Genomic DNA, 13463 nt, shown 5'->3' with positions numbered 1-13463 from the left:
TAATAAAGACATTAAAAAAAGTTTCTTCACAAATTCTTCCAGGAGTTACTTCGAGAATTCCTCCGAGAGCTCCTCCGGGAGTTCCACCGGCAATACCTCCGGGTGTTCTTCTGCAAATTCCTCCGGGAGTTCCACCAGTAGTTCTTCCAGAAAATCATTCAGGCTTTTTTCAAAAAATCATTTAGACTTACTTCGGAAATTTAGCTGGAAATTCCTCCCGAAGTTCTTCCGATAGTTTCTCTGGGAGTTCCTCAGGGTGGTCCTCTAGTTATTATTCTAGGAGTTCCTCCTGAAATTCCTCCGGGAGTTCCTCTGGCAGTTCATTCGGGAATTCCTCCGGAAATTTTCCTGTAATTCTTCAAGAAATTTCTCCACAAATTCCACCGGCAGTTCTCGAAAGAACTTACGAATGAACTCTCAAATGAACTTCCGTAAGAATTCCAGGAGAAACTCTTGGAAGAATTCTTAGAGGACCTCCCGGAGGAACTCCCAGAGAAATTCTCGGAGGAGCTTCTGGAGGAATTTGTAGATAAATTCCTAAAGAAAGCCTAAATGAATTCCTGAAAGAAAGCCTGAATAAATTCCTGGAGGAACTACTGGTGGAATTCCCGAAGGAATTTTCAGAGGAACAGCCGGTGGAATACCCGGAGTTGAATTTCTTGAGGAACTTCCGAAATCCCATTTCCCGCGAAATTTCTGCCAAATATCCTCCAGGAATTCCTTGTGAAGTTCCTGGAAGGATTTCCGGAGGAATTCTTGGAAAAACTCCCACAAGAAGTTCCGGAGGAATTCCCTCAAGGAAGTTCTGATATAATTATTGGTGAAGTTACTGAAGGAATTTCCGGAGAAAAATCGAAGGAATTCCAGAAAAAATACCAGGAAAAATTAATGGAGTAGTAAGTATTCGCAGATGATTTGCTGAAGAAATTACCGGATGAAGTCCCGGGAGTTTGTGCAGAAGAAATTCCTGGAAGAACTCTAGGAGGAACTCTCAAATTAATTTCCGAATAAAATTCTGGAGAAAATTCCGTGTAAAGTTCGGAAAGAATTCCAGGACGGTTCCGCGGAAAAACCTGAAGGAATTCCTGGAGAATTACCTGAAGGAATTCCCGAAAAAATACCTGGAATAATTTCCGGGGAAATACCTGGACGAATTCCTGGAGAAATTCCTAAAGAAATTTCTACAGGAATTCTTGAAAGATATTCTAAAGTAATTGCGAAAAGAATTTCAGAATGAAATCATAGAGGATTTCGCTGTATAATTTATGGAGGTATTCCCGGAAAAAATCCTGGAAGTTATCCCGGAGGTATTAAAGGAAGAGTTCTTATAGGTATTCCCGGAGAAGTTCTTAGAAGAATTTCCGAAAGAAATTTCTTATAGATTTACAAGTGAAATTATGGAGCAAAATCGGAGGATTTCCGTCATAAATTTCTGAAGAAACTTCTGGAGGAATTATGGGAGGAAGTTCCGTATATATTCTTGATGGAACTCTCGAATGCATTCCTGAAGGATTTTTTTGAAAGAATAGCCTAAGAAATGTCTAGAAGTAAAACTTGGAGCGAAGAATAGAAATCTTCAAGGAATTCCTCATAAATTTCCTAAAAAAAATTAGTGAGGGGTTTCTGAATAATTTTTATCAGGAATTACAATTATATGACAAGGTTTTTTCAACGATTTTCAGATGAACTTGTGCCCAACTTTCCGGAGGAATAGGTAAAGTTCTCGGGGGAGCTTCTAGAAGGATTTCTGGTAGAAACATATTATTTTGTAGAAGGTAGAGACAAGGAAAATATCACATCAAGTATATGAAATCCTTAAGGAGAAAACGAGATAACGACAAAGTAGATAAAACAAAAAAAAGCGATTCGTGAATTTCTTAGTGAAGACCTAGAAAGTCTTAGGGAAGTCACTAGATAAGATTTAAAACTAGGTTGGATTATAAATTATGTATGGATCTGCCCCCTGCCCCCCTCTGGCTACGCCCTCACACTCTTATCGTGCCGCCTTTTCTTTCTGTGGTGGGTTCATTTCTTTCAGGTACTTGCTATATTGTACCGTTTTCCAATGCATCGAGTACCAGTTCGGAATCCTCGGGATCCACTGCTCGGAATTCACGTTTTTCGGTTTTAAGGCATCGTGTTTTCTAGATTGCTGCCGGACTCTCACCGACCTTCTTCAGCTCACGATCTACGAACCCAACACAATCGTTGTCCTCTATTCATTACCGGGTCTGTTGCCGTTGAATCCATCCATTTGCTCTACTTTTACCTGTAGAAACTTCGGTAGGCTACTATACCAGGGTTGCGCTACCTACATCGAGGGGAAGGGTCGTTTGGCCAAAACCCGTTTGCCCGAAAGCCGATTGCCACTAGGCCGAACAAACCATTAAATCGAAACCCATCTGGTCGAAAGTCATTTGGCGGAATGGGTTATACAGCTGAATAGATCATTTCGGCCGAACGGATCATTTGGACGAATAGGTCATTTGGCAGAAAAGGTCATTCGGCCGAGCAAGTCATTCGGCCGGATAGATTATTTGTTCAAATGTGTTTTGTTATTTGGCCAAATAGGTCATTTGACATATCTGACTACTCACTACTCAATGATCATTTCTTACTTCTCACTGCAAAAGTAAGAAATAAGGAGTTGGAAATTATGAGTGAGATAAGAGGCGCCTCCCTTCTTACTTTGCTCTTCCCACTTTTCACAGTGACGTCTCTCTTCTCACTTCGCACTACTTATTTCTCACTTCTTACTATGAAAAGTGAGAGGTGCGAAGTAAGAAATGAGACGTTTCACTACTCACTTCGCACTTTTTACTTTTCACAGTGAGAAGTGAGAAATTATTTGTGCAAAGTGCGAAAAGAGACGTCTCATTTCTCATTGTGAAAATTGAGAAGTGCGAAGTAAGTAGTAAGGAGAACACAGTGAGAAATGAGAAATGAGACGTCACCTCATTTTCACTTATCACTTCTCACTGTGACAAGTGGAAAGAGCAAAAGAAGAAGAAAGTTGTCTCTCTTCCCAATGAGAAGTGAGAAATGATGATTGAGAAGTGAGAAGTGAGAAGTGAGACGTCAAATGATAAATTTGGCCAAATGACATATTCGGCTGAACGATCTATTCGGGCGAATGTCTTGTTCGGCCAAATGACTTATCCGGCCAAATGACCTATTCGGCTAAATAACCTATTCGGCTAAATGACCTATTGGGCAAATGACTTTCGGCCTAATAGACTGTTCGGTAAAATGGTATATTCGGCCAAGCAACTTTCGGCCAAGTGTCATTTGGCCGAATGATTTTCGACCAAACGTCCCTCTCCCCAATTTATCGACCTGTCATTACACGGAATAAAAGAAAACAGGTTGAAAATTGCATCAAAATCGGTAAAGTATCATCAAAATACCTAATCTTTTTCTGTGCTTTGCACCAATACCTGCGGTAGTGTTTCTTTAGTTGCGAGTCCCGTATGAAGCAGCAACATAAAATTTCCATAGAGAATTAGAAATTTTCCATAAAAATTAGATAATTTCCAATAATGAAATCAGGTTATTAACAACACATAAGTATAAAGTTCCTACATAATGCAAAATAATATATATAATGCAAAATTTCTATGAACAAAATTTTCCACAAAATGTTTTTTTCCCATATTTATTTAATTTTTTATTGAAAAAAAGTATTAATTTTGTGTAAAATTTTGTAATTGTTTTTGCTATTTGTTTTTACTAAATACTTAATCAAATTTTCCATGAACAATAAACGCTTTTAAAGAAGAAGTCATCTATGGGATTCGCATCTAAGTATAGGAACACGAATCAAAAAATATTTCAACTATTGGAACACTACAGCAATAGTTGGAGGTACCATTTTAGGCAACAATGATGGGTTCTGTTGCAATTGGGTCAATCTTCGTTTGAAGTATATTTGATGAGCTTTCGAATACACATTAAAGGTAAGTGAAATTAAATACCGACTTGGTGTAAGCGAAGAAATAGTGGTTGAATTTTCTTAATTTCTCCACTATTGGGTCTTTTACTCTATTGACAATAAAAGCGAGTAGATGTAGTCGAGTCTATCACTATCTAGGATTCTTTCACGAACTGACTGTGTATGTGTAGACTAGACTAAAAATATAGTTAAGGAGTAAAATACATCTTTCCTCATAAACCTGCATTCTGAACCATAGTTCAATAATGAAATTTTATTATTCTAGCTTGGAAAGATCCAACAGGATCATAAATATCCCCTTTTTTGCTATCAAATTTAATGTTCATTTGGCATTCATTCTATATACGAAATAATTTACAATCAACACTGACCAATGCCAGGTTCATCATCATTTTTCTCACGTACTACGGACTCCCATTCAGAAGAATGAGGCTGGATATATAAGCCCCTGTTTATATTTTGAATCCTCCTGATGGCTTTGACCTTCATTATCCTTTTCATCATTCAAGCTTTTCAAACAACAGAAACTGCTCTGCATAACAGAACCAAACAACTCACCTAGGTCAACAAATTCGGGTTGCTGTTTATAGCTTCCCCCAACCGCAGTTCCCAGTCATTCGCTGCGGACGATGCTGTTTACGAGCAACCTCTGAATCTCAGTACCAGGTGCACCGATAAACAGCCTCAGAAGTAGCGCATTGCTAAAGACGAAATTCTGCCATGTCGAGGGCAATAATGGGATGGGATGGGCTGCATTCAAGTATCGTCGTACACACATCGGACGTAAAATCGCCGTCATTTTGCAGCTTATAGCTCTGCGCAATAACAAGCTCAGTTTATATCTCGTTAGGCGACCGTTGGGACGTTTTGGCGGACGTTGGAACATTGTAGGTGTATGAGGGAGTGCTTAGCTATCAATATGCAATTGATGTTGACAAATTCGAAGGCATAAATCTGACTCCGGATTATATTGCCGTGGTATCTGCTTGCTGCAAAATATGGCACAGCTATCGAACTGCAAACAATTTCATCAACGAGAGACGGCATCAATTGCCGCGCCGTTTCTCCTGTGTTTGCAGATGTTAGATGACTGCGTCCTTTTATTAGGACTGTAAACTTTTACTCTCATCACAAAGGCTCGTTTTGCTAGAGCTCTTGCTTCATAAAGAACCAGAAGAAATCCAAACTCCAAAGAGAAACCAATATTCAATCATGCGGAAAAGATTAGACGTAATTGTATTATGTTTCCTATGATCCAACAATCCGAACTTGAGTCAATTTGTTCCACTGAAAAATGAAGCTATCATATAACGAAAATGGATGCTGAAGAACGTCTATAAAAGCAGTGTACTGTGAAAGTGATGCCAAAACTTATAAGATTTCAGAGGGATTGGAAAATTTCTCGAATACATTCAAGCCAAAAATAAGTGTCACAAATCACATAGGTAGTTCACATTATGTCATATTTGAATGCCAATATTATCGCTCTTAATTTAAAGATTTCACATCTGAATTTACTGATCAACTTTGGAATACTTTTAAATTTGTTTGTGGTTAACGATTTTCAAGAGCGTACTATTGGTAAAGTCAACAGCTGAGCCATTTTACCTGGTACAAATCTCCTTTTATAGCTACTTTAATTTATGCCGCAATCACCAAGTTTTCCAATTAGAAGTTCTGAATTATATTATGCCAAATATCGAAGCTTCATCGAAATGTAACTGAAATAACAAAATCCATTTAGAAATAGCATTGACTCGAACTTCTTGTATACTTGCGTTCTTCATATTATACAACATTTTTCAACTTTTTCATCATCCCAATAATGTATTCATTTCTGCTCTTTTTTCAGTTTTCGGAATATCAGTCGGTAAGAGAGCAATCTAGTGGACCATACCGAACCATTTTAGATTCCATCTTTTTATGACTCATATATCAGAATGTGGCCAACGTTTATCGGACTGATAGCATTTTATGGCTGTGCCATACGACGGCCCGTACCCTTATCACCACAAAACACAGAGGTTTGTTTTTCTTCCGCACTCCGGCTCCAAACCATTCATGATGAAGATGATGACGATAAAAGCCATCACATGCAACAGCAAGCAGAATTTTTTCCATTCCAAAAAGATAGTTTTTCTTTCCGTTTCCGGTTTCCCTTCTGTGTGCGGGCGTGCGTCTTTGTTTAGCATTTCCTCTGCCTCCGACGCGGCGGCGTTCGTTGAAAACAAAACAGTTTTGCTGAGGTGGAAAAGTACCATGCTGCCACACGCTTCGTTTGCACCCAACCTTTCCGTTCGTGGCGGGTTGAGGGTGGTGATAAACGTGCCCATAGCGTGAAGCAGGCAGAATAACAAAGGTTCAAAATGCTCTAGTCCTGCAATAAAGAAGTTTGTTATCCTAAAAGAAAAACGATTGTTGCTACACATATTTCCATTCTGGAATTTCGAATTTCTCGGCCAAAAATTCTCTTTTAATAATTCATGTTTGCCTTGTTCGTTCTTGTAAGAAAGGCTATATAGTGGATTATTTCAAAGCAAGGTTTTTGATTTCAAAGAATCGTACTGCTACGTGTTAAAATGAGTTAAAGGGAATTTGTGTTTGTAAAGAAATGGGAGTTTACCCATTTTCAAAATGGTCTTTTTACATTGAGCTTGATTTATGGAATAGATCGTATAAATCACATTATTATTTTAATCAGTTGAAAATTTTTTTATTTCAAAGCAAGGTTTTTGATTCCAAAGAATCGTATTGCTATACGCAAACGTGTTAAAATGAGTTAAAGGGAATTTGTGTTTGTAAAGAAATGGGAGTTTACCCATTTTCAAAATGGTCTTTTTACATGGAGCTTGATTTATGGAATAGATCGTATAAATCACATTATTATTTTAATCAGTTGAAAATTTTTATTTGGCGATTACTTTTTTGTTTTCATTAAATATTTTCATCTTTTTATAGTGTATTCACTTGGCTGCCGCATTAAGTGGAGCAAACATTTTCTCGTCGGATTCCCTTGGTCGCTGTAATGAAATCCAGTACGCGACCATTTAAGCTTCATGAAGAAAAAAAAGGGGAACAGTGGCTGCGTGACGATACTTTCACACTATTATTTTGATATTTATGCAGTTATGGCGCGAGCAGTTATTAGGTACCAAGCAATAGCTTTGCGTGCTGAAAAACAAAAAGAAATATTCTCCGGCATAAATATGCGCTCCCTCCGCCGGCATTGCGATGCGAGCGCAGGATTGTTTGTCGGTACGAAAAATGGAAAAAGTACGTGGTAATTAAAATATAGAGTTGAGCAATAAAATCCAGACCAATGACTTCACTTGATGACTATGGTGTTCGAGCCATGCAAAGCGAACTGTACACCACTTTAAATTCTAATATGCTTGGGGTGGTGGATGACGATGGCGTACGTTAGTGGTGTGCTGCTCGTCTGATGTTCCGATATAAATCACAGAGAAAGCTTACACCCATGTTTTAGGATAAAGCTTGATTAATTGTAGTACCTTTTCGTTATTTTTCATTTTTATGTGTTCCACATAGGCTTAAAGTCTTTTGTAACGTGAAATGTGTCAAAATAATTCAAGTAAATTGGGAGGATGTATTACGTTGTTTTCTCTGCATGGTAGACGCTGTCTAAATTTACTGTAGATAAGCACTGTAATGTAATGTGCTTTCCATATATTAATATATGAAGCAGTTGAGCCCTGTTGATAATTTGTAACATCTGTACATATGTCAAGTAAGTACTTGCGCAGTATTTTCCGCTCAAACACTCCGAGAATTCAATAGTCTGCATCTTTTATCGTCCATGCTTCATGGCCCTACAGGTCGACTAGGTTTTTTCGTGTCTGTAGGCCTGCAGGACTATAGCCACAACACGTCTTTTCATTTCGCGGCCAACGTCATTATCACATGTAACGAGTGTTCTAAGATACACTCCCGGTCAAAAGTTTGTGTTCACCCTCGAAAAATATAGGCAAAAGTTTTTGGTCGTATTTTCGCCGTCTTATATCCGATTTCGGGTTGTGTTAACTCGATACAAAAAATACGAGTAGATCTTGCACCGTAGGTATTTTAAACTAACACTTTTAAATTTTTTATGTACTAATACAGCGGTTCTCAACCTTTTTCTTGAGAGGTACCCCTTCGAACTTTTGCATTAATTGAGTGAAAGTAGGTTTCACTCCCGAAAGTAGGTTTCCAATCCTCTTGAAAACATAGTTCCGAGCATTTGAAGGGAAGCTCCTTTCAGCTTTTGAATCCCTTTAAAGTAAGCTTCCGCGCCTCTTTATTAGAGGCTTCTGAGCCTCTTGTAGATAGGCTTTCGAGCCTCTTGAAGGCGGTTTTCAAGCTACTTAAAAGGAAGCTTCCTTTGCATCATGAAAGGACGCTTATGAGTCTCTTTATAGTATGCTTCCAAGCCTATTGAAAAAAGAAAGTTTCTTGAAAGGAGGCTGCCGAACCACTTTAAAGTAGACTTCCGAGCTTCTTGAAAGCAGGCTTACGAGCCTCTTGAAAGAAGGCAACCTAACCACTTTAAAGGAGGCTTCTGAACCTCTTGAAAAGAGGCTTCCGATCCTCTTGAAAGAAGGCTTCCAAGCCTCTTGAAAGGATCTTGAAAGGAGGCTTTTGAGCCTCTAGAAAAGAAGGCTTTTGAGCTTCTTGAAAGAAGGCTTTCCGAGCCTCTTGAAAGAAGGCTTCCGAGTCTCTTGAAAGATGGCTTTCGAGCCTCGTGAAAGAAGGCTTTCGAGTCTCTAGAAAGAAGAATACCGAGCCTCTTTAAAGAAGCTATTCAAGCCTCTTGAAAGGAGGCTTCGGGCCTCTTGGAAGGATGCTTTTGAGCCTCTTGAAAGGAGACTTCCGAGCCTCTTGAAAGGAGGCTTCCAAGCCTCTTGAAAGGAGGCTTCCGAGCCTCTTGAAAGAAGGCTTCCGAGCCTCTTGAAAGGAGGCTTCCGAGCCTCTTTCATTTATTTCATTTATTTCATTTCTTGAGGGGAATATAGATGTTATTGCGAACTCTGCCTACTGAACTTGTGTTCTTTAAAAGGTGTTGTTCTTACTTAACTAAAATCCTAAAACTATATAAGCTTAATGGATAGTATTATTAACATCAAAAAATATTAGACCTCTATCAAATTCACAGAGTTATTAACTATGTAACTTTTAAGATTACGCTTGAACACGAAAACGGATGGAGCACTTTTCACGAGCTCGGGAATTTTATTATACACATGTGGCCCAGTATTGGAAAATCTACGCCTTCCTATTTCTGTTCGAATCCAACCCGTTGAAGCTGATCCGCATATCTTGTACGATGTCGATGTTGGGCACTTCCAAACGACCAGTTGTGGAGGGTACCAGAATCGTTGATAATTTTGTACATGCAGATGCCGACTTGAAGCATGTATATCCCTGATATAGGTGGTACCGTATGATATGGCAGACGGAACAAGTCGCGTGTCGGGAAACGATATGGTAAGTTGAATATAGCTTTGAGGCAGCGGTTCTGTTGAATCTGAAGCGGTTTCAAGTGACCCTTGGTACATGAACCCCAAGCAGCAATGCCGTATTGGTAGCGGGTGTGTATAAATGAGTTGTATATTTTCATTAGCACATGAGTTGGAGCAAACTGGGATAGTTTTCGTAGTACTCCACAGGGAAGCGCACTTAGAGATAATCACCTGCGTATGCACGTTCCAGTTAAGTCGATCGTCGATATGTATTCCCAGATATTCGTATTCGGGTACTTTTTCAATTATTGTATCGTTGACAACCAGATTTGGACAAGTTTCTCTATCTTTCTTAAGCAAACTGAAGATCATCATCTTAGTTTTCCTTAGATTAAGTGCTAGAAGGTTATTCTCTAAATAGGCTGAGATCAGAATCATATCTTGCCTCATATCTTGAACTACTTTCACAGCTTGTGGACCTTTATACGAAATTGCCGTATCGTCGGCAAACAGTCTCGGCTTCCCCTTTAGTCGTAGTTTAGAGATGTCATTGATATATGTGAGGAAAAATAGAGGCCCTATGTTGCTGCCTTGGGGTACTCCACAGGTTACCGGACATTCCTTACTTTTAACTCCGTCTATCATAACTCGTTGACTTCGGTTAGTCAAATAGCTCTTTAGAAGCACAAGAGGAGCACCACGTATGCCATACGCGTACAGTTTTTCAACAGCATACTATGATTTATTATATCAAAAGCTTTTGATAAATCTAAAAAGACACTCCCAATACAATTTTTCTGATCCATAGAACACGCGATTTCATCCACTAACTCCAAAACTGCCATCTCGGTGGAAGCTCATTGTCGAAATCCATCATTCTAGTGTACTCGAAGAGTTTTTGAGTCGATTACAAAGTACCTTCTCGAAGACCTTGTTTATTGCAGGTAAGACTGAGATGGGTCTGTAATTTGTAGCATCCATGGGATCACCTCCTTTGAATACGGGATATACTAAAGATCGTTTAAGGCATGCTGGATAATCCGTCACACATATGCTATCGTTGATGCAAGCTGCTAATATAGAGGACAGAAGTGCCGAATGTTGTTTCAAAGCTGCTACTGGAAATCCATCAACCCCGGTTGCCTTAGATACGTCTAGACTGTTGATTATCGACAAGACCTCGATTTCTGATGTTGGTTCCAGGAAAAAGGAAGAATTACAATTCTCCATAGTGCTGAACTGAACAGAGTGCTAGATAGATTTTCACCAACCGATGAAAAGAAGTCATTGAAGGCATCGCCAACTCTTGCCGGATCTATTAGTTCATCACCGTTAGCTATAAGTGAAATCGATTTACACTTATTAGCTTTATTCCCAATCAACTCGTTGATTCTTGACCACAGAGCTTTAGGGTTATCAGCGGATAAGATTCTCCTATAGTAGGCTGCTTTGGCACGTTTCTTACAATTCGCTAGATTTTTATTTGCACGGTCCAACATATTTTCTAAAGGTTGATCTTGCCGATTGCGTTTCCATCGCTGATACAATTTGTTGGAAACACGACTCAGTTCCCATATTTCCAGGTTGAACCAGGGACAGCAGTTATTTTTAACTTTAATTTCAACGGACCTACTGTTTGATTGCAATTGACGAAGATGCAAGTATTGCTTAGTGATTGCTAATTTATTTATTTATTTATTCACTAATATACGATCATTGGGTGACAGTGATCTAAAGTCGAATGTGTTTAGGAACGTGTGAAACAGTTCATCCAGTCGCTTGAAGTTCGTGTTGACTTTTGTAAAAGATTGAGAAGATCTGCGGATTTTAGTTTGGTACAATGTAAGAATGTACTGATGATCACTCAAGTTGCTATCCAAAGTATAATTAGAAACCAGATGGGACTGCTCAGCATTAACAATGACATGGTCCAAGATATTGTTACTGCTGGGACGAGTAATTTCAGTATTGGTAATCATCATATTGTACGACGCCAGCAGTTGCAGATACGTTTGGACTCCTCGAGAAGAAGTATTGTTGATTGGCAAGTTCATATCCCCCAGTATGAAATGCGTAGATTTTTATCAGTTAGAGATAAAATATTATCCATCCGATCAATAAAACGACTGAACTCGTAATCTGGAGGTCAGTAGAATCCATGTACAAAGACATCGCTAGGCTTGATTATTAGTTTCAAACCAATATAGTGGCACCCAAAATCCATTGAGGTGGCAATTTCAATGAACTCCAGTTTCTTGTTGACAAAAATAGAAAGCCCTCCAGACGAAGATGCACGACATAAGTGTACGCAGTTATATCCTTGGATGTTATAAAATTTAGATCGGTCCTCCTTAATCCAAGTTTCACCAACTAGCAGCACATCCACCGCCACAGGCAGCATTCGTAGAAATTCACATAGCGTATCAAATTTTTCGAAGCGATTCAGACCACGAGCATTTATTTGAAGCAAGCATAATCCTTCAAATGAATTTTGTAATGTTATGCCGTCTGTCGATTCCAGATAAAAGTTTTTCGACTTATTAACCTCCATAATTATAGTTTATATGCTCAATGAACTGCTATTATTATAAGTTTGCTCTAGATGCCTTCAAGAAGCTTATTCAGGTCTTCTCTTGATTTTATTGCAATTGGTTTCGAATGATCGTAGTGTTTAATTAGTATTACTCCGTTTCGACCTGGCCATACGTAGCGAATATTCAAGGTGGTTTGATGTTGTTTAATGGTCCGAAGTATCTCCAGCGGCAAAGGCGACAGATCTTCTCGGATTATAACTTTATGAGTCCAACCCATTGGCCATTGGTCCCTTGTATCATGGATACTGTTAAAGGTCCAAAGATCTTTTTGGCTTGCAAAAAAATTTCTTTCACCTGAACATCCTTGAAGGTAATTCTAATAGGATTACTGCCTTTTTTAGTGGAAGAGACTCGTGTACAAGTCGCAACGTTGCGTCTATCCAGATCATACCCTATAGTCTTACAGGTTTTTGACACGAGATCAAGGGTGTTTTCATTGGGAACTCGAGGAACTCCTAATAGGATAGCATTCGAGGACATTTCAGTTCGTAATCGAGAATCGATTTCAACTTCTTGTCGATGAACTACATTGGAAACAAGTTCCGTTTTATCCTTCAATGCCTTTATCGAAAGTTTTAGAAAATCATTCTCAGCCTTCATTGTTTTTTGTCATTTCAAATTTCAATTTGTCGAGTTGACAAATGAGATCGTCGAATTTAGCAGATGAAAATTCTTGACCAGTAACGATTTTATCCACCAATTTTGTCGAATGAAGTTCCAGCATAGAAGAAAAGATAGCTGGCAACTCTGGAACGCTAATATTTGATTTCGAATCCATAGCTTGATGTTCGCTAACAGAGGCGCTGATTCTGACGTAAACAGATATGACCGGTCTGTTGTTTAGTCAAATACCACGAAGCGGTTCCTACTTACATACATATAGGTTTCTCCGTCCGCGATCAAGCTTGCATGTATGGAGATTCACACTATATCAGAGGTGTTATGATGCGGATGATGCGCCTTCGATGAATTTGATGAGTGCTATGACGTCGTCTCTCGTTGTTCGCGCTGGTAATCAACACATATAATAATGCGGCAAATGTTTGCACAGGGATCCGATGGGGTTGCAGGGCAGCAGGGAGAATTGAAAACACCAGCAGGACAGGATAACTTTATTTCATCCAGATAGTTACAATCTCGGTACAGTTCGGGTATGTATGTTTCAGCCGTGTCAGCATTACAGATGAATGCATGGAATGGACAGCAGAGCGTAAATAGTGGGTACATAATCTATTGCGAGGAGCAGCATAGCAGCGTTTGTTGGTAGTGGTGGCAGCGGTGGCAACAGGCAGCAGATATGGCAGCGGAGAGCAACAGCAGCAGCAACGATTTTGCAAATGGAATTATTCCTTCAAATTGACTCACAATTTGGCAGCATAATAAGCTCAGCAGAGGTGGCGGGTGCAGCAGAGTAATCTAACGGTGGTGATGATAATAATCTTTGATGATAACACAGCA

At 39.2% G+C, this 13463-nt stretch overlaps 1 long non-coding RNA gene across 1 annotated transcript in view; it reads left to right on the top strand.

The window, feature by feature from the left end:
• LOC134217786 (uncharacterized) overlaps window positions 1–13463 on the top strand; it is a 125733-nt gene that overhangs the window by 59094 nt on the left and 53176 nt on the right. Inside the window, exon 2 of the long non-coding RNA XR_009981164.1 lies at window positions 5805–5822. This is a non-coding gene — a long non-coding RNA (uncharacterized LOC134217786). The remainder of the gene's footprint in view (window positions 1–5804; window positions 5823–13463) is intronic.

Source organism: Armigeres subalbatus, chromosome 2 (assembly GCF_024139115.2).
Source record: "Armigeres subalbatus isolate Guangzhou_Male chromosome 2, GZ_Asu_2, whole genome shotgun sequence".
In the NCBI taxonomy this organism is placed as follows: Eukaryota; Metazoa; Arthropoda; class Insecta; order Diptera; family Culicidae; genus Armigeres; species Armigeres subalbatus.
Note: the sequence above shows the minus strand (reverse complement) of the source record. Positions and strands in the feature narration are given on the sequence as shown.